At 34.6% G+C, this 27,953-nt stretch overlaps 1 long non-coding RNA gene across 1 annotated transcript; it reads right to left on the reverse strand.

Annotated features, from left to right (window-relative positions):
• Positions 1-17,600: 17,600 nt before the first annotated feature.
• Positions 17,601-27,575, reverse strand: LOC117277801 (uncharacterized). The gene is made up of 3 exons (XR_011411801.1): positions 27,417-27,575; positions 27,269-27,337; positions 17,601-17,788 (listed from the first exon to the last, which is right to left on the reverse strand). It is a non-coding gene; the product is annotated as an uncharacterized lncRNA (long non-coding RNA).
• Between the last annotated feature and the right edge of the window lie 378 nt (positions 27,576-27,953).

Genomic DNA, 27,953 nt, shown 5'->3' on the forward strand with positions numbered 1-27,953 from the left:
TTTACGTAATTTTTAAAATATATATATTTAGTGATATAGGTACGTGCAAATGATAGAAGAAACAAATTATTTTCGATCTTTTTTCCTATTTGAACAATATATTATTCTCTTTGTCAATTTTTGTAATATTTAAAAATTATATTTAATAATTAAAATATATATTTAGTCAGGTACCAAATCTCTTACTTTTAGTATTATATCTTATTACAATTATAAGTTCCCTAATATAAGAAGAATGAATGTGAAATATATTTCCATTGAAATTGTCATATACAAGAAAAAGAAACGTAATATTACTTCTATTTACCCAAATAATATCTACTTTAAAGTCCTTAATATTAGGACTTTTTACGTAATTCAAATAAGGAAAAATTTAATAATAAAAAATTTAAATTCCTATATAGTAGGATAATAATTAAATTATAATTTTTTTAATGTAAAGTTTATTTTTAAAGGGTAAAAAGGACAAATAATATTTCGTTAGGGGCATTCGTATTTTTAATATAGTATAAAATAAATATTTTAAATATCAAATATTTCTGTTCATTTCTAGTGATTCCCCCTAGTCACCATTTACCATCTGACTGTAAAATTATGTTGCAAAATCCAAAGTAAATAAAGATATTATTATCTTTGACTGTAATAAAATAAAACTTTTACGGAGTGAAGTTCCCATGTTCTTCACCGACCATATCCTACACAAATTTCCTAATAACCTAACTGGATATTCCCATTCCCCTCTGTACCTATTTAATTTTTTATTAATTTTACATAGATCAATACTCTAGACTCTATTAACCAATCGACACATACATATAGCCTTATACCAAAATCCAATTTCTACCTTACTAAATTCACCCCTTTTGTCTGTTTCAATGTTGGGTAATAATTGTTTCTTGCTAACTCTACACTGAATCATGATAGAATAGAATTAATATATTATCCTTATTGTTCAAAAAAGAAAATCCTAAAAAAATAACAAAGAAAAGGTCGGAAGTGCCCCCACTTTACCTTTTTTCGTTCATTTAGTACTTGATATCTTTATTGGTGCCCACTAATTCAAATTTGTGCCGCATATATAAGACTTATTAAAGGAGGAAGACTCTCTATCAGAACTTTCACTACAAAAAAATTTGAATTAGCTATGAACTCCGTCGCTAATCTATCGCTATATTGCTCGTAACTAACAGAATTTCTCGATAATTTATCGCCAATCCGTCGCTAAATAGGATTAATGACATATTTTTCTATTTAGCTACAAAATTTAACTGTTGCTGATTCATATTTTTTAACAGTGTTTTTTTTATTTTTATGATTCGAATCCGAAACTCTAGTTAAGGACGAAGGATTATTTAAGTTCCAAATTGATTGTGTCAGAAAATTTAAATATAATAAGGCTTAGAAGCATTTTTTTTTTTGGAAACCTTTCTAAGGTTTAGAAAATGAATATGCAGGTGGTGTAAGAGATGCAAATGTCTATTTGTCAAGAAGTGTTGTTCCTCAATTAAAAATTAATACATTAACATGTCTATTTGTCAAGAAGTGTTATTCCTTAATTAAATATAGATTCCGATATAATTTTTCATTTTTTTTTTCTTGATAAAACTGAAATAATTCCTGCTTCATGGGATCTATGGATAAGCAATTTGAAGCCTTTCATTTCTCAAAAAGTAACAATCAAATTAAAACTTGCTCAATGCTTGGGATCGAATCTTTATATTAATTTGATTATACAAGAAGCAAATATAATCTTATCACATTTATTATACTATCGAATTGAAAAACATAATCTAACACAAGAAGGCAAGTGACAAGAGGGCCTTTGTTTGTATTTTCACGACTAGAGAGGTTAGACTACTGAAAAAAATTGCCTCTATTTATAACCGATCGGTTAGAGTTGGAGTCACATTTGCAAAAACATTTTATTTTCTAGAAGCTGAGAGGTAAAAAAGAATTGAATTAAATACATTTTGTAAAAAAAAAATTATACTTCCAATATTATTTAATTTGTGATAACATGTCAATGAGGTAGCCATCAACCATGAAAGATCAAAGTTTTGAATTTTGGAAGAGATAAAATATAATAAGTAATATATTTCCATCTATCTAAGTTGTTATAGATGAGCCGAGGGTCTACCGAAAAACAGTCTTTATATCTTCTTAAGATAGAAGTAACGTCTGTGTACACACTACTCTCTCCAGATCCTACTTATTGGATTTCACTGAATTTGTTGTTGTTATTGTTATAGTAAGTTATTGTAGGCAAACTTGTTCTATATATATCTACACGGGCGGAAGACAATTGATACCAGTCTGAATAGTTGAAGTTGGCTTATGGCGAGCTACGGACTAGGTTTCGCCCGGCTTATGGTGAGCTACACACCATTGATACTAGTCGAAACAGTTGATACCAGGCCTCGCCTCGCCTCGCCTCGCCTCACCTTAAGCGAGGAGAGGCCTAGTATGGGACTAGGTGCCTTTGACTTGCTCCGATTTTCTTCTTTTCGTGTTCTTTTTTTGTGTCTTCAACTTATGCAACTTTCATTTCTTTATGCATTGAAATGGTTACACATAAAAACAACTTAATTAAGCTTAAACACCAGACAATTAATTATTACATGACCAAAATATAAGGTAAGTAATGTACTAAAAATATAAAATTATAGCCAAATATCAAAAGTGCACGCAATCTAACCCTAATCGATACCCATTGAAATAGACAAGATGCCTCATTCATCATAGGTCTTGGGTTCGAGCCCTGAGTATGAAGTCACCTTTGTTAGAGAGCATTTTACCTTCAATATGTGACTTTTCGACGCGAATCTAAATGTAGTCCGATCCTAGTTCGACGGATTGAAAACCAAATAGACGAGACGGCGGTAAACCGACTCGGATGCATGAATTATTATTTAAAAAGAACATGTAGTGCGAGACAACCAAGTTGTTTGACTGTTGAAAAGAATTGAATAAGATGTTCAAAGGGAAATGTGCCCCAAGTTAGATACAGTCCAACTTCCATATGCCTCTGAGAAATCAGAATTCACAGAAAATATTTACTTACATAATTTTTAATGAAGAAAAATAGGTTCATTGGTTTGAATTGAATTTGGGAAATGCCCAATCAATCATGAGAATAAAATTGGGATAATTGATTCCTCTTTCTAGGTTTTAGTAGTTGGACCACATTGAAGACTATGCTACCCTCCCTCCCTGTGACTCTCTGTCTCTTATAATTATCTTATCCCCTTGATTAAATACACATATTCTTTGTATTACCTATATGTTTTCTAATTTATCTTCAAAAAGAATTATTTTATATTTTAAAACAGGCTCCACACTTTATGAAATGGAAAAAAAATTGTTAAGAATTTAATTTAGCATTCTCAATTTAGAAAAAAAATTAATACACCTCTGGCGCATTTTTTGCAATATTTTAAATTTTGTAATACAAATTATTTCTGTTGCAATCCAATTTTAACAAATGAAGCATAAAAATTAGAAATTATATTGAGAATGCTATATATAGAAATGGCTAGATTGATGAAATATTCCATATTACCTATTTGAGAATTATAATCAAACGTGAAGTTTGATCATGAAAAACAAGATTGTGTGACATAAGTGGACAATTTTGTCAAAAGTTTTAATTTGAAGCGTTTCAAAAAAATATTATAAATTGAGGTTTTCATTTCACTTCGATTTCTGAACATCTATTTGGTTCTTCTACTGAATTGATTAGAAATTCTTAAAAATATAGTGATGTAATTTGAAATCTAGAAAAATCATAAAGAATTTGAAAAATCTATGCAAAAAATAAAATAAAATAAAATAAAGGTATAATAATTTTAATATCATTAAGCTATCTCAAACTTTGTGTATATGTGGTATCATCATCAAAATCTATTTGCAATTATCTTTCCTGTAATGTGTCATTTATCATAACTTTTTGACTACGTCATCCATGCATATTTTGCCTATATATAGACCAACCCAATTTAAATAATCTAAAACTTTAAGAAACTATAGAAAATTTTAATTGAGAATATGTTGAATTCTCGAAAAACTATTAATATATACGAAGTAAAGAAAAGGACAATAGAAAATAAAAGAAAGAGTAAATACAACTAACAAAAAGCAAAATAAAACCATGTGAAAAGTTCTCATGTTTGTCAATGGGTTGATACAATGAACTAAAACAACTCTAAAAAATCATTATCACTTTCAATTACCCTTATAAAGCCAGTTAATGAATGTTATAATTAAGTTTCCAAAAGCACAAGATAAGATATATGCACATGACTATATTTATATTTTAAAAATAAAAATGTATGTAACAATGAAAAGAGTCAATGGATTTGCACATGACATTGCATGAACATCCCATTAGTATGTTTTTCTGCTAGATCTTGCTCTAACTTTTCACGTGATTTTTCTTTTTGCCCTCTTCTCTTTTCTTTTTTAGTCCCCACTTTTTACCCATTAGACCCTATTATTCTTTTTCTTTTTAGTGCTCTTATATGATGAATTAATTTTGTATTTTTTTTACAAAAGATCTTATTTTTTACACACAAGAGATATTTTTAAAATTATTTTTTTTCTCCTTAAATTGTAAATAATTATATTTAACCAATTTCTCCTTCCGTTTCATCTTCAATTTAAATTTATAAGGTAGCAGAGAGGGCAAGATGAGAGATTGCAAGTACATAATTTGTGTATGAAAATAACGAAGGTACGTGCACGTTCTCTTGCACAATATTTTATAAATATTGTGTGAAATGAATTTGTAAATTAAACTTGTTTTAGATTCAACCATCAAAAATTACTTTTAAAATTTAAATCATCAGATTGAGTGAACGTATTAATTCTCAATCATCAAACTTATATAATGCTAATAAGAGTTGGCGGTGGAGTGGTAAATAATTCTTCATATTTAACTAGAAGTGTCGGGTACGACCTATAAATATGGAGTCATTTTTATTATGGGCGCTTTAATCTCAATGTAAAACTTTTATGTATGAATCTGAATTAATTAATCGAACTCTAATATAAATATCAAACACTGGGTGAAAAATCAAATACAACTTATTAATGGATTTAGAGGTTCGTTCTATGGGAGAGTTTAATTTAATTTAATTTAATTTATTACTATGTTATATGATAGTCAGAATCATCCTATAATTAAGTGATAACTTTATTCTCTGGATCTAGAGCTACAGACTAGGTAAGTAGTGTGGCTACTACAAATTTTTATTTTGCAATCATTTGTTTTGATAGTTAGTGAATATTGACATGTTCCAACAATATGTACATTTTTTAAAATCTGTCAATCATTTTTCAAGTATCAATTGGAATTTTTAGAGTCGTTTTCTGAATTCGACTTGCATTTAGATTATAATATATTTTGGTGCATAACAAAATAACCCAAATTGCTAAAGTCATACAGTAACGTTTTAGACATAATACACGTTTTAATTCCATAAAAATTCTGACCAACACTTGTTAACTAAAGCCATACAGGTTTATTATTTTTTTTTTCCATTTAAGCCTGATTAGATTAAGGTACATAGAGTTAATTAGCAATATTAGCTAAACATGTTAAAGAAAACATGAATAACATCTATTTCCCTTCTTGAGGGGAAAAAGGACAGACTATGAAAGCAGAAATAGGAGGAAAAAAAACTTCTTTAAATTTATAATCTTGTTTAACCTTAACACGGATAACAATTAAATTTATATGCGAATTTAAGAATATGTGAATTTATTCAACACAAATAATTAAAAATACTAGATGAACGAATTAAATATAAAATGAATAACCAAACCAATTGTGATGTTTACAGCCGGGCTCGGATTTGGGCTGAACAGTAATTCCGCCTTCGATTGGATTCCTTGGTTCGAAGCCAAATGTATATGAAGAGCGACAATAAAATAAGAACTTTTCAATAGCTAAAAAGCATAAAAATGAATTTATATTGCTTTGGTTTGCGTGTTACAATATTCTTTATCAAAGAAAAACTTTCCTTTTATATAGGAGGTGAGTTTCACCCCTAGTACAAGATTAAAAAAGTTAAAAATCCTTCTCTCGTTAATTACTGATCTATAATCGCCATCGAACGAGATTCACGCTCCGATATCCGGCTGGTTCCAGCTATCACGCCCCTCTATTTGTCGCCTACAACTGTTCATGCGCTTCCCGAAATTTCAGAACTCATCCCGGGTCTAGGGTGCGTCATTTTATCAAGTACGATGGCGAGCATTCCATTCGGGCCTTGGTACAAGAAGTTCCTAGCTTCGATTTCGATCCCGTGTATTCATACCCTTGCTTCGTTTATCCCACCGAAAAATCGTGGTGTGCGTGAGCCCCGGCTTTACTCGTATACAAATCTCCCATTTAACTCAGATTCAATAAAATGTATGGTGATCAGTAGCGAAGACAAAAATTTAATAAGGGCGTTCAAATTTTGAATATTTTTTGCCAGTGGATTATGAAAAGGTGTTCAAAATATATATTTTAATTAATAACAAGTAATATACACATAATATAATTTTTTGGCGAATGATGTTTAATTGACCATCCGTGACCATATATAACTTCACCCATGACGGTGATAATATGTCAACTGCAACAACAATAATCTGCTAATTTTTAAATTTTCATTGCTGCATATTCATTATGGGGGAAAATATTATCTCGCTTTTTTCCCTACAATTTTGATCTTTTCATTTTTTACTTCTTTTTGTTTCCCTTTCTTTTCTCTTGTTGGAGTGGGGATGTATTCTCATTGGGCAAATTATCATTTATTAGGGAGAATAAATGAAATATTGAGAGGGACAAAAGTGAAAGTGATGGTAAAAAGAGATGATGCTTCATAGTGTTTGACAGATGGTCATTATTACTATATAGTATAAAATATTAATTGCAGAGAGTGCTTTGCTTCCCTTTCTTTTCTTTTCTTTTCTTTTCCTTTCCACTATGCTTGGGAATCGAAACCAATCTGCAAAAAGCCACCCCCTTCTCATCTTTGATATCTTCCCTCACATGCACCTTCTCTCTCCCACTTACACAAATTTCTATTTTCTTCCTAATTGTGCAAATTGGCTTTATCATTTTTTTAATTACGTGTTTATGTTTTTTTTGAGTCGATAATTTTTTTTTTCCCACAAGTTTGTGATAAAATTTATGTATATACTACTATCATCAAACCCTACTACATGAGATTACACGGCATATGCTATTGTTGTTTTTAATTGTGCAAGTCTTTTTACGATATTAGAATTTACACATGCATGTATTGTTTGAATGTTTTAAGCTCGGGAAATAGTGATGAATTCAGAATTTTGACGATAAAAGTTCTTATTTGAGAGAATGGATTAGTAATGTGCATTTATATAACTATGTATTCTTGTTTTTTGAAAGTTCGATCGCGAATCTATTCTAAAGTCGCCATTGTCTTATATGAGTATCGGCTGAATGTAAACAATAGGTGCAGTCGTATTTACTAGTCATATATCTATCTTTACCTGTACTACAAAATTATGCTAATATTTCTTGATTTCCAAGATTAACAAAGAAAGAAAGAAAAAAAGAAACACAAATATTTACTTATCTGCATTATTTGCCGGCTTGAAATTTATTTTTAAATTTATAGAATTTTAGACATTCCACACTAATTTTAGGCTGCTCCTAGTGTCACAAAGTAAAAGTTATGGAAATTTTAATGCCACAAGTGAAGATGTAATTATTGAAACCTCAAGTGGTATAAGTGAAAAATACTATGATATGTTTAATTAATTATAGATATGTGTGAGTTTGTGTAAGCATATGGATGCAGTGAATATGTAAATGAGGCTACTACTCTATGCAATTCAGATCATATTTTATTATATTAATCACAAGATCTTAATTCTCTATGCAACTTTCTAATTAATCTAAGGAGCTCAAATATCAATGAAATTAATTTTTTAATATAGCAGGCTAAGTATATATAACCGTTATTTATTGGAATTGATGCAATTGCTTAATTCTTAATCATTTTTGCTTAAGTTTGGATGATATCATTGTTGTCTCTTTACCGTTGAATATATAATAATAAAATCCTCTATAAAATGGAGGGGTAAATGTGATTACCAATGTAGAACAGTATAACTTGTCCTTAAAACGTAATTGGCCCGGGAATTATGTACCAAGTGGGCAATAATATTAATAAATAGTGTACTCACTACTCTATAATAATTGATTGTTCCCTTAAACTTGCCTAGATTAACATTCCTTTTGCACCCTCCCTTCTTTCTATTTTTCATTGAAAAACAAATCCAGTGCATTCAATTATCTTATTTTCCATTTAACTAGCTAGCTCCTACCTATAATGGTACTCATTTTACTTTGATTTTTTAAATTATGGAGATCGTGCTAATTAATTATCAGACACTTTGACTATTTTATTCGATATTTGTAATTTTCTATCGGTTAATAGTTTAGCAGATGAGAAAATTATTTTGTATTTATTGATTTTCACCCACTTCATTACTGATAGGCACAACGATTTTCTCTCCTACTTTAATGGAGTTAATTTCTTAGACAGAAAAAGTTACCTGCTTTAAAGTTGCGCCATATTATCAGCCTTTCTGGGGATTCAAAGTCCTTTTTCATTTGTAAATCCATTATATCTATTTTGGAGGGAATAAAAAGTCATTATTTGAACCCAAAATGTACCACTAACCTGTGATATGCACAAAAATATAAATCTTCTTAACATGATATTAATAATTAGTTGCCTTCTGTTTTAAGAATATTTACTATAAATGTAATTTACTCTTTTTTCTTTAAAGAGGAGAATTACCGAGCTAGTAGAAAGGTTATCACTTAATTACATTCTTATACATAATTAACTAGTTATATACGAATTAGTGATAAATGAGTATCCCTCTTTCCCATTTGTTGATCGGGATTCTGAAATTAAAGCTCAAGTGAAAATCAATGTTACATCTATACTAATAGGCAAGTGCAAAAACACTAGAATCAGTATTGAATTAAGAAGTTTGAGATAAAAAAGAAGCAATTAAGGCAATATAATATGAAAATTCTTCTAAATGCTCGAAGGGTGACGTAGCTTATACAACATTCAAAATAATAAAGCTTTGAAAATTGGATTTTACAAAATTGTTACTATTTATTTGGTTGAGTGTTACTGCGCAAATGACTGAGAATATTCTTTGGAGTTTATATCTCAATTCTGAGGGAACTTGGTAAAGATTAATTTGACTTTGGTTAAAATTCATATTAAAACTCGAAGAAGACGACATAAATAGATTGTATATATTTTGTATGTTGTGTACAAATGACATACAAAATATGTACAACTAACATTATTGTATGCTAATTGTATGCAAGTTGTATATAAATTGTATCCTTTTTATCGAATTCTATACAAAGAGTACTATATACAAGTTGTATATAACTTGTATATGAATTGTAGTTTTTGACTGGATTCTGCACAATAAAAAATTATACTACTATTCAAGCTGTGTATAGATTGTAGATTTTGATAGGATTTATAAATATTTTGTAAAAGGTTTTAGTTACTTTTTGTAAATATAAAAATCTAGCTAAATCGAGTAAATATTATTCTAATTTTGTACAATATACAAAAAAATCCCTCTCTTATTTGATGTCCTAGAAACATAAGAAAAAGTTGGAAATTGAAAAAAGGGAGATGATGGATCATGGATTGGGCCAACCTACCCAAGCCCAAATCTACATAAGAAAAAGCCACATTTAGGGCCAATGATAAAAATATATCCAGTATTTATAAAGTGACCGAAAACAGTCACAGCTTAAAATTATAGTGAAGTAATTGCAAAATAATCGCAGTTCATACTCCAATATTTTTTCACCTGGAATTCGAACTTTACACGTGAACACGTCATGAAGTTTGAACTTCTTTTATGTGAAATTTTACATAGTATGCAGCAATTCAAAATTTTATAAGTCAAACAACCCAACAATTAAAATCAAAGAGAAAAGGTTTGATAGGAAAATGCATCCAAGAAAGTCATCAATTAAACTTTTTCTAATGCAAATAACTGGAAAAATTTCAATGGGGAAACGTTTTACTTCCTTAATGAGCCTATCCGAAAAGAAATTGAATTAGTTGCCAAACGTTTAAGGGACGGTTGAACAACAAAAAATTTAAATAATAGAAAATAAAAACTCGCAAGCTCGAAAGCACACATTTGTTAAAAGCAAAATGCATCATCTATCATCCCTTACAGTACCCAAATTTTAATGTTCCGAAAACATAAGTTTAAGTTATGATTATAATTTATAAACACCACCTACTAAACCCAAGTTAGAGTCTAACCTTTAATCTATGTATAAAAGGCTGCACAACAACGTGGAAAAAACATTGTATAGCCACTCTTAAAATAATAGCGAAAAAAATATATAGTTTTTATATATTTTCTCTCTCTCTCTCTCTCTCTCTCTCTCTCTCTCTCTCTCTATATATATATATATATATATATATATATATTCGTGCTACTGTATTCATGAATACAATAACTGAATTCGCCTAAAAAGTAGGGGAGTCCAGCTATTTAATAACGGAAAGAAGATCAATTAGCGTGTATCACTCCTAATTTAACACAACAAAATTAATTCTATATAATTTTACTGCTATTATGTTGTATTTCATGTATTCACGCGGCTGTATTTATAAATACAGTGAGGTAAAAAAAATAGGGATTATAGATGTTTCATGTATTCGCGCAAATATATTTATAAATACAATGAGGTAATCCGCCTAAAAAAAATAGTGATTACGGATATTTTATAACGGAAAGCGCAATATTGAATTGTGATCAATTTCACTATATTGAATTCAATTGTATTCAAACAACGAAAAATCAATAAAATAGGTTGTATACCGTTCTGTTCAATTCGATTATATACATTGTATTCAATTCACAGATATTCACTATTATACATTATATTCAATTCACATATTCAATTCGAATGTATTCAAACAACAAAAAATCACAAGAACACAATGATATTCGATTGTATTAAAAAAATAAAAAAAACAGACCTTCGGAATACATAAATACATGCTAAAAATAATGTATTTATGTAAAAATATAATGTATTTGAGTGGATTTGTATAGAATATAATGTATTTGTATCATTGTATGTGACTAAATAGCAAAGTAGAGAAGAAAAGTTTGTCGGAGATGGTGTTTTCCGGCCAAGCAAAATATTCTATACATTGTATTAAAACTAAAAATTGAGATGATAAAAAACCCAACCCTCAAATCTTCTCCAACGTAGCCATGGCCAGATCTATTCGCCTTAGAGGATGAGCCAATAGTGGATGATGACGCCGACGATTCTAATTCATAGTTATGTGAAAATTGATGATTCATCATTTCAAGAACTTCTGCCTTATTATTCATCCAACGTTCATATTGGTGTACACACTGTAGATTCACTGAACTTGTAGAAGTATTTTTAATTACAGTAATGTAAGGCCCCGTAAAATTTTTCCTAAAAACCCGGTTTCCGTGATGACAAAGTAGGCGTAGAGGTTATATTAGTAGAACTTCTTCGCGGCGAGCAAACTCACCGCGGTTCGGACTTTTTAGATTGAACAGTACGCTAGGGAGTTGAAGGAAAATATTGGACAGAAGTAGGCATTTCTGCGGCCATTCTGCGGCCGCAGAACCCTTCTGCGGACCGCAGACTGGTCGCAGAGTGGGACAGATTTCTGGGGCATTTTTGATACCCAATTTTGCGGCCATTATACGACCGCATAACCGTTTCGCGGGCCATATTCTTGTCGCATATACCGCCTTGGGATTTTTCGGAGGGAGGTTCTGCGGTGTATTGTGCGACCACAGAAAAGGTCTGCGGGCCGCATGGTGACTGCATACCATGTCAGTTTTTTTCCAGTTTTGGCACCCAGTTTCGCGGTCATTTCGCGGACCGCATAACCATTATGCGATCGCATATGCGACCGCAGAACCCGTTCCGGAGCTTCATTTTTGGAATTTGTAAAACCGACCCAATACTGTTAAAACACACCCCATAGACCATTTTGAGCACATTTATGATATTTTAGAGTGAGAGGGAGAGTTCTTAGAGTGGGGAAGCAATATTTAACCGTTACCCATTAACTCTTGCTCAATCATTGGGGATTAACAAAGGAAGTCTTCACCATAAAGGTAAGAATCTATGTCCTAACTCTTAATTTCGAAATATTATAAAAATGGGGTAATTAGAAAGACAATTATTGGATGTGGAGGAGGTTGTTATCTTGCATGCATGTATCCTTGAAGTATGTGGGAAGATTGTGAGCTAAAAATGGTAGAGAGTGGATTGGGAAATGATGAAATCTTCCACAAAAGAGCCTTAGAACCTTAATGCACACCTAGTGTTTGATAAAATGCTCAAATGAGCTAAAATCATGATCATCTTCCTAATTTTTAGTTCAACTTGTTATATTTCTAAAATAGATTGAAGTTGCTAAGAATTCCGGATCATTTTAGAGTTAAGAAGCTCAATTGAGGTATGTTAGCTAAACCCCCTTCTTCTTAGAACCGAATCCCACGGTGTTCATGTAATTAGAGTAAGTCCTTGATCATTATTGAATTGGCTTTTCCTAAGGTGGTTGTGTTGAAGGATGTTTGTTCAATGTTTATTCTAAATGCTTCATCATGTCATATTTCCATTTGCGAATATGTTCAAAAATATGGAATATGTGTTAGGAATGTTAAAATTTCATGTCAAGACCGAAATAAAGGTTGTTTTGCGAAATTGTAAGAAAGGCCTCTATGTGCTTAAAATTTCCTAAATTGCTCATATGTAAATTAATGTCTTGAATGGGAAGCCCTATTGATGTTGATAAGGATAATGATATTTGAACATGGAAAAGGGAACTGGAACTATGAAATATGACCAAGTGCCAAGAATGACTTTGTATTTGTTAAGAAGTACGATGTGAGATGATTGACTGAAGAAGGTAATGTCTCAAATGAGATGGCCTAGCTAATCGGACCGAGATCGAACTCCATGTAAGAACACGTTGGTATTGTGGATGAAACTGTGGTAATGTCTCAAATGAGATGGCCTGAGCGATCGGGCCGTGATCGGATACCATGCCGCACACATGGTGGTATTGTTCTGGAAATTATAATAAAATCATGATAATGTCTCAAATGAGACGACCTAGCAGATCGGGTCGAGATCGGACTCCGTGTAAGAATATAGAGGTATTGTGAATTATGGAATATCGATACTAAAGATCACCCAACCTAATAATATGAAAATTGACTTGAAAACGTATATGATCCTTAACTTGTTGTTTTAATATTATTCGAAGCCCTTATTGAATTCTTGACTGTTCCTCTTGTATTATTATTCATTCTATTGAGTTGGTGTTTAGCTTTACATATTAGTGCTATTCGACGGTACTAACGTCCCTTTTGCCGGGGGCGCTGTATCTTTAAATGGATGCAAGTGGTTACATAACAGACAGTGTTGATCACAGGTAGTGTTGCACCCTCTTCTCAGCGGACTCGGTGAGCCCCATTTCATTCCGAGGTCATGTATTGTACCTTTTGTTTATATTGTGGTCATTTTTAAGGTATAGCCGGGGCATTATTTTCGGCACCATCTTGACTCTCTTTTGTATCTTTAGAGGCTCCGTAGATACTATGTGGGTTGTACATGGGTACTAGAAAGATCAAACGGATTATGTTGTATTTTGAATTTTTGTTCCACTAAATCACAAAATGTATGCCTTTTTGAAACTTAACAGGAAGTAGCAAAATAAAATGGTTTGGTAATGTTTATGCATATGATCCTTCTATTGGTTAGCTAATAAAAATATACCTTCTCTTATCATGCGTGAGTTGGGTAGAAAGTATCTAACATATTTACTCGATCGGGTACACTCGGATGAGCGCCGGTCACATCTCCCGAGGTTGGGGCGTGACAAATAACCCTAGAGTATTCTGCTAGAGAATTCAAGATGAGAAGCATGTATTTTGCTTGAAGAGAGAGAAGGAAGAGAGAGAGAGAGAGAGAGAGAGAGAGAGAGAGAGAGAGAGAGAGAGAGAGAGAGAGAGAGAGAGAGAGAGAGAGAGAACGACAAGAGAGAAAGAAGGAAATTTTTGCCTGAGATTTTGAGAGAGAATCGTAACTGAAAGAAAGAGAGAAAAAAAATATAAATAGCGTATTTCACGCCTCAATGGTAGTGTATACCATAAATACATATTTTACTATAAAATATAAAAAGTAGATATAGAAAATAATATTTTAAAATAGTTTTAATTTATAATAAATAGGGTATATACCTTTGATATAGGAGGTAACATTCTCTTATTTATTTATAGAAGAATTAGCTTAAATAACCGTCTACACAAATACTTTTGTGTGTATGTATGTGTGTGTGTGTTTGTATAACCGTTTATAATTTATGCATATCAGTTAAAAAAAATAAACAGTAAATTTGACTGGCTATTTATGCAAAGATCCCTCATTTAAATTTTTGATGAGGACTTTTCATAAACCACTATAGTTTAGAGCCTATTAACTATAGTTTGCCTAGTAACATTGTATCACTTGTATTCAAACGTGCAACGCATACAATTGATTGTATTCGTTCGCGCAACGAATACAACCTATATCAATTATATTCGTTCGAGCAATGAAAATTATATTCGTTCACGTAATGAACACAACCTATATCAATTGTATTCGTTCGAGCAACGAATACAACCTGCATCAACTATATCCAAATACAACTTGCATACGAATACAATATGTATCAACTATAATCAAGCCGAAATACAAGGGTGTATTGTAACAACCTGATTGGTTGTTTTGAGAATTTGTACTTCGCTCGGTAGTTTGCGGGCATGAGTAACTCCGTATGATGTATTATGACTTATGTGAATCGTCGGTTTTGGTTTTCAGGTATTCGAAATCGATTTGGAAGAATGAATTTCATGATTTAAGCTTTAGGTTGGAAGAGGTTACCAAGTTTGATTTTTGTGAATTTGACCCCGGAACGAAGTTTTGAGGGCTCCGTTAGGTTTGGATGGTGATTTTGGATGGCGTATGCCCGGACTTGAATTTGGATATTTCTAGAAAGATTCGGTGCTAATTGGCGAAAGTTGGAAATTTAAAGGTTTGGAAAATTCATATGTTTGACCGGGAGTTGACTTTGATGTTATCGGATTCGGATTGTGGTTCCGAGAATTTTAATAGCTTCATTATGTCATTTGGGACTTGTGTGCAAAATGTGAGTTCATTCCGAGTTGATTTGATATGTTTCGGCGCGAGTTTTGAAAGTTGAAAGTTCAAGGGTTCATTAAGTTTGATTTGAGTGCGATTCGTCGTTTTAATGTTGTTATGTTTTATTTGTGTCCTCGAGTAGGTCTGTATTATGTTATGAGACTTGTTGGTATATTCGGAAGGGATCACGAGTGGTTCGAAGGAGTTTCGGACGAGGTTCGGTTCGTTTGGATCATTTTTGGTTAGGCTTGTGTGGCTGGGCTTCTGGTGTGACCGCACCTGCGGAGCTATGGGCACATGTGCATAGCCGCAAAAGCGGCAGTGGAATCGCAGAGGCGGGAATGCTGCTGGGAGCAGGAGCCGCAGAAGCGGAGGTTTCTTCTCATTTTGGGATTTTTGGAGCTCGGTTTGGGCGACTTGGTGGAGGAAATTCACCATGTGACTTGGGGTAAGCATTCTTGACTCACTCGTGATTTTATTTCGTGATTCTATCTTCATTTTTGGTAATTGGATTATGAATTATAAAGAGAAATTGGAGGTTTTAGTCTAATGTTTCATAAAGTGTGTTTTTGAGATTAGAACATCGATTCAGAGTCGGATTTGAGTGAAACTAGTATGGTTGGACTCGTAATTGAATGGGTTATCAAATTTTATAAGTTTCGTCGAGTTCCGAGGCGGGGGCCCGGATTGGACTTTTGGATTGATTTTTGGGCTTTGATTAAAGATTTGACCTTTATCGATTGGGTTTGTTTCGATGTATTTGAGTTGCTTTTGGCTAGTTTCGAGCCGTTCGGAGGTCGGTACGCATGGGATGGCACTTTTGGAGCATCGCTTGGCTTTCTCGGTATTGCATTTGGCTTATTCGAGGTAAGTAACACTTCTAAACTTGGTAGTGAGGGTATGAACCCCTGAATATATATGATATATGTTTAGTGTTGAGGTGACGCACATGCTAGGTGACGGGCGTGTGGGCATGTACTATGTGAATTATAACTCGGTTATTTCTGTGGTACTGTATAGTTACCCAATCTTATTTGTATGAATGAAATCTCTACGTACTAGAGTAATTGAGCTGTGATCCATGCTATTCATGTCTAGGCTATATGTTTATCCTGTTGGGACCCACTGAGGTCATTTCTGTTGTTGAGTTATTTGCTTACATTGCAATTACGTACTTAGTCATACGTATTCATTTGCATATCATATATCAGTCTCTGTTACCATTTATTGATATATCACATCATCATTTTGGGCTGATTTTTCATGACATTGTGAGCCCGAGAGATTGGAGAGATTGATGACTGAGTGAGGCCGAGGGCCTGATGGTGAGGATTATGATGGGATCGGGCTGCACGCCGCAACATATTTTATTGATTTATGCCATGATTGGCTTGTTATAGCGCTTGGGTTGAAGGAACCCCTCCGGAGTTTGTACACCCCCAGTGAGCGCAGATACCTACTGAGTGCGAGTGCGAGTGCCGAGAGCGAGTGCCGAGTGATTGGGAGGACTGAGTGACTGTGAGGACTGAGTGAATGAGAGAACTGAGTGAATTAATACTCTGAGAGTATGCATATGGTTTTATCACTGAGTTGCATTGCATTCGACATGCACACTTGATATACATACATAGAGATGTATTTTTCTCATGCTAAACTATATTGCATCATTCATGACTTCACATACACATTGACATGTAGGCATATAGATGTATTTTCCTCATGCCATTTGAAATTGAAACGGTTATATGTTGAAAGTTTTGGGAAAAATCACAGTTTTACAAACGTACTCATATTTTGGTGATTTTGGTAAAAGATTCGGGTTTTCACTGATATACTTGAAAAGCATGCCTATTTTTTGGAAGTGTGAACGAGCTAAGAAATATGTGGTTGAGTTACTTCTTTCATCACTTTTATTATGTTGTTATAAACTGTTGTTTGCTATTGGTGTTGAACTCCGACCTTTATCCTAGCTCGTCACTACTTTCAACCTAAGGTTAGATTTGTTACTTATTGAGTACATGAGGTCAGTTGTATTCATACTATATGTCACACCCTAAAACCACGTGACCGACACTCGCTATTCTACCCGACCCGAGTGAATCATACCATAGAATAATAATCACATATGTGCCTAACAGGAGGATGCGAAAGCCTCTTCAAGTACAATCAATTTAAGATATAAAACAAGATATGAATAATATCTTTAAATAAATATTTTTATTTAAAAGAGATCTTCATAAAGATAAAAGAAAGTTTTATTCATGCATGCCATATGAGTAACAATAGGATTACAACCCAAAATAAACACTACTATTTTATGTGGAATCTCTATGACACGGAATGAAATAGCCAACCAAAATATTACCCGGTGGCTCAAAAGGATAATAATATAAATAAATTCTCCAGGGTACGAGTGTGGAGTCTCATCAAAAGCGTCAACAGAAAATGTAGAGCTGTCCTAACCATGCGGTCCAAGCTGCTCAGGTCCAGTCCCTAAAAATAGAAATGCAAATGTGGCCGAAAGGCCTAAACTCCACATGCCTAGTACAAATCATGAACCATTCCCCAAAAGAAAGTAGGACAAGACTTAAGAAAATATAAGATATGCAATAACAATTGATATAAAAAAGAAGCTTTCATATCAATTAATAATTTAGAAAATAAAATAAAATAATGTGGTAAAACATATTTTAAAGTCTTCCTTTAGCTTTAATCTTTGCAAATCATGTAAGATTTTTTTATTTACCAGGAGCACTATACCATCACCGACACGAAAAGAGGTCAACTAGGTTATGTATCTAGCGACAAGTATCATATACCCTACTTGCTCAGGCTGTCTCATCGTTGTGCCGCACGAATTGATTCAGCCTTGCTAATAAAGTAGCACAATAGTACCCCCTAATGGGAAGTATTCTGTCGTAGTTCCCAACCGTAAGGTAGGTTCTACGCCTACACCGGCACGTGTAGTTTCATGACCTAATGATGAAAAGTATCCAAGGTCAATCTCGGTGAATTTAAGTAACTCCCAAAACCTTTACATTTATCAATGACGATATTCGTAGCCAAATCAACTATTTGAGAATAGTTAAATCCAAGATATTTCACAACTCATATCTTTCCATTTCAAAATATTATAAGTGTTATTCCTCATTTATTTATTTTTAAAATTTGAGTAACATTTCAAGAAAATAATATTCATAGCACTTAAATTTTTTATGATGCAAGAAATGGCACAATCCCAACTCGCTCGTCCCCACAAGCTAGGGCTCATATTTAAAAACTCAATTTAATCGTGTTACGATATTAGTTTGGAGAAAAGCTCCGAGGGTAATAAGTTTTAACGTACCTCAAATTGCTTCCAACCTTACCCCAATTTATCCAATAATGCCCACGAGTAACAATCTACATATATGATAATTCAATAACACGTCACAACAATACCAACTAAACCAACTAAGTGTCTAACACTTAAGTCCAATTTCATAAGTTTAGCAAAATTCTCATTTCATCATTTGAAGGTTAATCCTTGAATTTTAACTCCAACTCATTCATTAAACTTATTATGGGATCTAGTCGTTCCACTAGAAACTCAAAATAACACCGTTCAAACAAGATCCAACACTATTCATCATCCCTACCAACCAATTCTTAAATTTCAGGACTAACTTCTAGGGTTTCATGAATAGATGTTTAAATATAAATCTAACTTCATAAATATACTCTACTACGTCCATGGAGTATAGTACATAAGATTGGAGTGAAAAAATTACCTCTTTGTCAAACCCTAAAAGTTTTAAGATTTGTGTTCTTGAAGTGCTCTTGAGATTTTCTTCAAATATCTATAATTTTTATGTAATTGAAGAGTTAAGAGATGTATTTAATTGACCAAATATACCAAGAAGGACATTAAATTCTTACCTTGAAGAAGTATTAATGGTAGAGAGTTCTTTAAGAACCAACTCCCAATAATAGCACAACCCTCCCCCGTAATAGCCTTTAAAGACATTCAGCAGATTGAAGCCATAAAGGATGCATTGCCTCTCCATCGCGCGCGTCCTTCTCATTCAGCAAATTTGGACACCAGGTTTGACGCCTTCAATGCAGTTCACTGCTTGCGTGATGAGCTCTGCCTCATTTCATTTGTTTAGTGACTATGTCCATCTCATGTTTTTGAATTTTTTTAATCTTTTCACAATCATTTGCCACCACTACAACTTTTGTTCCTTTGTGTATTATTCAATTTTATGGTATTTAATAATTAATTCCTTGGGGTCCCATAATGTAAATCTATCCTAGCCACTCCAAAAAAACTCAAACATTTGTCCAAACCTTCATCTTTGTGACATTAATATTTTTCTTTCCCGAGTTGTTAATAAGCTTTTTAATTACCATTAATCCAACACTCATTCTTTGATAAAATAATTATTGTTAAGTATTCTAATAACTTTGTTCCATTCAAATAACCATGTAGCTCGAGTTTAATTACACTGCATTCTCAAACTCAAAATTAGTCCGATTAATTATAAAAATTTACGGGATTTTACATTCTCCCCCACTTAGAAACATTCGTCCTCGAATGTAAATCCTTAGTCGTGTTAAAGTCCAAAAAGTATGATCTCCAAGCATCTCCAAGCCTTTCCTTACTCCCTAATTCTTAAAGCTTCGAAATTTGACTAACTCTCCAAATTTTTAAAAAATTCGCTAGAGTTTTCTTTGTTTATAGGCCTATCCAAAAATTTCAACCAGACAGCGAGCCACAAGAATACAATATAAAAGGCACTAAATGGCTCTACTCATCATAACTACATCAGTAAATGCCTTCATGGCTTTATATACCTCCAAACACTATTAGTAAGCCTCTCTCGGCGTCATAACATTAAAATCCATTACCATGAGACAAGTATAACAACCATGAGCAATAAATGAATCAATTATATCCTAAAATCGCACTGAATCCTAGCTCATAAGTACGATAAGTAAATTACTCACTCACTCCATGGAATTAAAGCATGATAAACTCCAAACTCGAAATTTCTAGGAAATAGTCATACCTGAAGTTGCGAACAAGTGGGGGTATCGGATTTTCATATCCTCCTCGACCTCCCAACTAGCTTCTTCGATGCCATGATTTCTCCATAACACTTTAACTGAAGCTATGTCTTTAGTCCTCAACCTACTGACTTGCCTATCAAGAATCTTAATTGGTTCTTCCTCGTAAGTCAAGTCGTCATTTATTTCTACTACCTCTGGTGAGATGAGATAATGCGAGCAGGATCGGGCACATACCCCTATAGCATTGATACATGAAAAACAGGATGAACCAAAGTCATCGATGCAGGTAACTCCAGTTTGTAGGCTACTTCGCCAATCCTTTTCAAGATTTGATATGGACCAATGAATCTAGGACTTAGCTTGCCCTTCTTCCCAAATCTCATAACGCCCTTCATTGGCGATACCTTCAAGAACACTTGATCACCCTCTTTAAACTCCAACTTACGTCGATGTACATCTGTATAGCTTTTTTGTAGGCTATGAGCGGTCTTAAGCCGTTGTTGAATCAAAGCCACCTTATCTAAGGCATCATGTACAAGATCGGGACCAAGTAGTCCTACCTCAGTCGGCTTAAACCATCCAATATGTGATCTAGAAAGTCGTCCGTACAAAGCCTCATAGGGAGCCATCTAGCTTGATAGCTACTATTATAGGCAAATTCAATCAGAGGTAAGTGTTCATCCCAATTCCCACCAAAATCAAGGACACAAGCTCGCAACATATCCTCAAGCGTCTGAATAGTCCTCTCAGGCTGTCCGTTAGTCTGAGGATGAAAAGTGGTACTCAAATTAACACTTGTACCCAATCCTTCTTGAAAGGATTGCCAAAAGTGAGCAGTAAACTGGGCCACTCTATCAGATATAATGGAAACTAGAATGCCGTGAAGTCTAACAATTTCTTTTAAGTACAACTTAGCATACTGCGGTGCTGTGTCAGTCATCTTTACCGGTAAGAAATGCGCCGACTTCGTATGTCGGTCTACAATCACCTAAATAGAGTCATGCTTCAAGCGAGTGCTAGACAAACCTACCACAAAGTCCATAGTGATCATCTCCCACTTCCAAAGTGGAATCTTAATATTCTGAGCCAACCCACCAACTCCTTGATGCTCAGCTTTTACTTGTTAGCAATTTAAACATCTAGTGACGAAGTGCGAAATGTTTTCCTTCATTCGATTCCACCAATAGACCTCCCTCAAGTCCTTGTACATTTTTGTGGACCCTGGATATATAGAATATCTCGAACTATGTGCCTCAGCCATTATTTCATTATGAAGTCCATCAACATCTGGCATGCACAAGCGACCATTCATCACCCCATTCTCGTTAAGAGAAAATGCAATGATATCTTTATATTGTACACCATTTTGAATATCAACCAGATTTGGATCTTCAAATTGCTTATCCTTGACACACTCAATAAGAGAGGAACGTGCTATGGCACAAGCGACGATGTCTTTAGCTATCGGTAAATGTGCCAAAGTACCTCCTGACTTTTAGCTTAGCGCGTCGGCTACCATATTCGCCTTTCCCAGATGGTTCTAGCCATCTCCTTTGCCTCAAGTTTAATTCCCTCTACTTGAATATATATTGCCAGATTTTATGGTCAGTATATACTTCACAGTACACACCGTACAAATAATGCCGCCAAACTTTCAAAGCAAATACCACCGCAGCAAGTTTCAAGTCATGGGTCGGATAGTTCTTCTCATAGATATTCAACTGTCTAGAAGCATAAGCGATAACCTTATCTTTCTGTATCAAGACACAACCCAACCCAACTCTAGAGGCATCACAGTAAACCACAAAGTTACCCAAACCTATTGGCAACATCAACACCATCATCATAGTCAATCTAGATTTCAACTCTTGAAAACTTCTCTCACAAGCATCCGACCACTGAAACTTCATTGCTTTCTACGTCAACTTGGTTAACGGATATGCAAGAGTAGAAAATCCTTCAACAAACCACCGATAGTAGCCAGTTAATCCCAAGAAACTACGGATCTCCGTCGGTGTAGTTGGTCTAGGCCAACTCTTAACCGCTTCAATCTTTTGAGGATCAACTTTAATACTTTCATGAGATACACATGACCCAAGAATGCTACGGATTCGAGCCAAAATTCATACTTAGAGAATTTGGCATATAACTCTTGCTCCAAAAGTGTCTGCAACACTATTCTCAAATGATTGGAATGATCCTCTTGACTTCGCGAATAGACTAATATGTCATCAATGAAAACAATCACGAACCTGTCAAGAAATGGTTTGAAAACCCGATTCATTAGATCCATAAAAACTGCGGGTGTATTTTTTAGCCCAAATGACATAACCAAAAATTCATAATGCCCGTAGCGGGTCCGAAAAGCCATTTTGGTAATATCCTTCTCTCAAATTTTTAATTGATGATACCCCGACCTTAAATCAATCTTCGAAAAGTACTTCACCCCTTGCAACTGGTTAAACAAGTCATCTATTCGAGGTAATGGATACTTATTCTTGATGGTCACCTTGTTGAGTTGCCTGTAGTCAATACACATCCTCAAAGAACCATCTTTCTTTTTCACAAACAACACCGGTGCACCCCAAGGAGATACACTAGGTCTAATAAGCCCTTTATCCAGTAAATCTTTCAATTGTTCATTCAATTCTCTTAACTCAGCTAGAGCCATTCGGTACGGGGGAATAGATATTGGCTGGGTATCTGGCACCACATCTATCCCAAAGTCAATGACCCAATCTAGTGGAATACCGGAAAGCTCGTCAGGAAAAAATCAGGAAACTCATTAACAACCGGCACAGACTGAATGCTTGCTACCTCCGCAGTTGTGTCAGTGACTCTGACTAAATGATAAAGACTTCCCTTCGTGATCATCTTCTTCGCCTTAAGGTATGGATTAAATTTACCTCGAGGCTCAGCAATATTGCCTTTCCACTCACGAACTGACTCATTAGGAAACTTAAACTTGACCACTTTAGCACGACAATCAAGAACGGCGTAACACTTGTATAACCAATCCATTCCCATGATCACATCAAAGTCAACCATTTCTAGCTCAATGAGGTATGCCGTAGTCTCTCAATCTTGAATTATAATCACACATCCCCTATAGAAGCGTGAGGCAATAACATAATCTCTCACCGGAGTCGACACAGAAAATGGTTCAAGTAGTTATTCTGGCTCTATCCCAAAATCCAAAGCAAAGTACGGAGTAACATAGGAAAAAGTAGATCCGGGGTCCATAAGAGTATAATCATCTAGAGTACAAACAGTAAGTATACATGTGACAACAACATCTGAAGCATCCGTAGTAGGGCGAGTAGGCATGGCATAGAAACGAGGACGAGTCCCCTAGGAAGTAGTAGCTGTCTGCGGCACCTTTCCTACATTATGCCCATTGTGGGCCCCATTACCCCTAAATGGGGGCGGTGCAACCGAAGTAGTAGCCATAGATGGTGACGGATGAGCTATCGAACCTTTTTGACCATTAGGGCAAAACTTTCGGATATGACCTATCAACCCGCAACCATAGCACAGACCACGGGGTCCCCTGGTAGCACTAGACTGACGTTGATGAGAACCCATACTACTTTGAGCCTGCTGTGCAGTACGATGGTCACTCTGAACGGGCATAGACTTGCCTCCCTGTCCAGTACTGTATGCCACTGGAGGGCTACTGGAAGCTATCTGTATCCTAAACTACGGTGGGCCAGATGGCCCTCTGCTGCTCTGCCCCTTGCACAAATTAGGCACTGCACTGAAAGTGACAAAAGTTTGGGCCTTTTTGTTCTGCTCCCTATTGGCCCTCTCCTCTTGATGAATCCTATCAAGATCCGTTGCTAAATCCACAAATTCAGTAAAGGTGGTGTTTCTTCTCCTACTAGATGTATCTTTTCTGATGCCCGAAATCAAGCCACAATCAAAGCGATCAATCTTCTCATCCTCAGTGGGGATGAGGTTAGGAGAATAACGGGATAACTTCTCAAATTTGATGTTATACTCTAGGACGGTCATGGTATCCTACTTTAAGGTCTCAAACAATATCGCAAGGGCAGCTTTCACTACCGGTGGTAACCACTTCTTAATGAAGATCTTCTTAAACTTCGCCCAAGTCATTGGAGGTGCATCCTCCGATTGACTCTTCTCTACCCTTTGAACCAGAGGTCAGCAATATCTTTCAACTGGTAGGCTGCGAATCGAACCAACTGGTAGTCTTTAACTCCCAACAAGGTAGTAGCTTTCTCAACTTCCTCCAAGAAGTCCTGAGGATCTGCAGTAGGATCTGTACCGGTGAAAACTGGTGGCTCAAGTCTCACAAATTTCATGGCCAACCACGCCATGTTCTCAACCACTGGTGCTCTCGTCCCTCCTTGTTGGAGTGCCTAAATACTCACTTGAAGGTTCTGTTGGGTCTGCATAGCCATGAGGTTAGCAAAAGTATCCATGGCTTTTCTAATATCAGTGAGGGTCTTTTCCAAGTGATTTGGTTCTGGAGGTGGAGCTGGTGCCTCATCAACTTCTTGCTCGAGCTCCTGGACCATCCTTGGAGTAATTAGAACTGGCACAGTCCGTGATCTTGCAGCCTTCGGAGGTCGTCCCCTAGGTTTAGCGGGTACCCCTCCCGAAGTTGCATCGGGTATATGAGCAGCTTCCCGGTTCATATTACTGCCACACATGTTCACCATCTTCTGCCAATAGATATAGCGTATGAGTTAGGAAATATATCTTAGCTCTATTGCACGATTCTAGAATAAGAAGAAAGAGTGAAGTATTCTTATAATATCCATATAGACTTCTCGATATAAGTGTGGTGCACAACATACCAATAAGGACAACTCTACCAGACATAATTCCATAGACTTCCTAGGACTCGAATTAGAATCTAGGGCTCTGATACCAAGTTTGTCACGCCCTAAAACCACGTGACCGGCACTCGATACTCTACCGGACTCGAGTGAGTCACGCCCTAAAACTACATTACCGGCACTCGGTACTCTACCCGACTCAAGTGAACCATCTCATAGATTAATACTCACCTATGTGCCTATCAGGAGGATGCGAAAGCCTTTTCAAGTACAATCATTTTAAAATATAAAACATGACATGAATAATATCTTTAAATAAATATTTTTCTTTGAAAGAGAACTTCATAAAGATAAAAGAAAGTTTTATTCATGCATGCTATATGAGTAACCATAGGATTACAACCCGAAATGAATACTACTATTGTTTATGAAATCTCTATGACACGGAATGAAATAGCCAACCAAAACATAACCCGGTGGCTCAAAAGGATAATAATGTAAATAAATTCTCCACGGTACAAGTGTGGAGTCTCACCAAAAGTATCAACAGAAAATGTAGAGCTGCCATAACCACGCGGTCCAAGCTGCTCAGATCCAGTCCTTGAAAACAAAAATGGAAATATGGCCGAAAGGCCTAAGCTCCACATGCCTAGTACAAATCATGAATTGTTCCCCAAAATAAAGTAGGACAAGACTTAAGAAGATATAAGCTATGCAATAACAATTGATATAAGAAAGAAGCCTTCATATCAATTATTCTCTCCGTTCCAATTTATGTGAACCTGTTTGACTGGACATGAAGTTTAAGAAAAAATAAAGACTTTTGAAATTTGTGGTCCTAAACAAGTCAAAAATGGGCCCAGAGTATTTGTGTGATTATAAAAGCTTCTCATTAAGGGTAGAATTGTAAGTTTAAGTAAAATTATTTTCAAATTTAGAAAGGGGCCATTCTTTTTTAAACGGACCAAAAAAAAAAATAGGTTCACATAAACTGGAACGGAGATAGTAACAATTTAGAAAATAAAATAAAATAATATTTGTAAAATATATTTCAAAGTCTTCCTTTAGCTTTAATCTTTGCAAATCATGTCAGATTTTTCATTTACCGGGAGCACTATACCATCACCGACAAGAAAAGAGGTCAACTAGGTTATGTACCTAGCTGCAAGTATCATATACCCTACTTGCTCAGGTCGTCTCATCGTTGTACAGCACAAATTGACTCAGTCGTGCTAGTAAAGTTGTACAATAGTACCCCCTAATGAGAAGTACTCTGCCGTAGTTCCCAACCATAAGGTAGGTTCTACGCCTACACCAACACGTGTAGTTTCATGACCTAATGAGGAAAAGTATCCAAGGTCAATATCGGTGAACTTAATTAACTCCCAAAACCATTACATTTATCAATGACGATATTCGTAGCCAAATCAACTATTTGAGAATAGTTAAATCCAAGATATTTCACGACTCATATATTTCCATTTCAAAATATTACAAGTGCTATACCTAATTTATTTATTTTTAAAATTTGAATAACATTTCAAGAAAATAATATTCATAGCACTTAAATCTTTTATGATGCAAAAAATGGTACAATCCCAACTCGCTCATCCCCACAAGCTAGGACTCATATTTAGAAACTCAATTTAATCGTGTTACGATATGAGTTTGGAGAAAAGATCTGAGGGTAATAAGTTTAAACGTACCTCAAATTGCTTCCAACCTTACCCCAATTTATCCAATAATGCCCACAAGTAACAATCTACATATATGATAATTCAATAACGCGTCACAACAATACCAACTAAGCCAACTAAGTGTCTAACACTTAAGTCCAATTTCATAAGTTTAGCAAAATTCCTCATTTCATCATTTGAAGGTTAATCCTTGTCATTTATTAAACTTGTTATGGAATCTAGTCATTCCACTAGAAACTCAAAATAACATCGTTCAAACAAGACCTAACACTATTCATCATGCCTACCAACCAACTCTTTAATTTCAAGACTAGCTTCAAGGGTTTCATGAATAGATGTTGAAATACAAATATAACTTCATAAATATACTCTACTACATCAATGGAGTATATTACATAAGATTGGAGTGAAGAAATTACCTCTTTGTCAAACTCTAAAAGTTTCAAGATTTGTGTTCTTGAAGTGCTCTTGAGATTTTCTTCAAAGATCTATAATTTTCATGTAATTGAAGAGTTAAAAGATGTATTTAATTGACCAAATATACCAAGAAAGACATTAAATTCTTACCTTGAAGAAGTATTAATGGTAGAGAGCTCTCTTCTCTCTCTCTCTCTCTCTCTAAGTCATTAAGAACCAACTCCCAAATAATAGCACAACCCTCCTCAGTAATAGCCTTGAAAGACATTCATCATATTGAAGCCATAAAGGATGTGTTGCGTCTCTATCGCGGGTGTCCTTCTCATTCAGCAAATTTGGACGCCAGGTTTGACACCTTCAATGCAATTCACTGCTTACGTGATGAGTTTTGCCTCATTTCATTTGTTTAGCCACTATGTCCATCTCATGCTTTTGAATTTTTTAAATTTTTTCACAATCATTTGCCACCACTATAACTTTTGTTCCTTTGTATATTATTCAATTTCATGGTATTTAATAATTAATTCCTTGGGTCCCATAATGTAAATCTATCCCAGCCACTCTAAAAAAACTCAAACATTCGTCCAAACCTTCATCTTTGTGACATTAATATTTTCCTTTCCAGAGTTGTTAATAAACTTTTTAATTACCACTAATCCAACGCTTATTCTTTGATAAAATAATAAT

Source organism: Nicotiana tomentosiformis, chromosome 11 (assembly GCF_000390325.3).
Source record: "Nicotiana tomentosiformis chromosome 11, ASM39032v3, whole genome shotgun sequence".
NCBI classification, from domain to species: domain Eukaryota; kingdom Viridiplantae; phylum Streptophyta; class Magnoliopsida; order Solanales; family Solanaceae; genus Nicotiana; species Nicotiana tomentosiformis.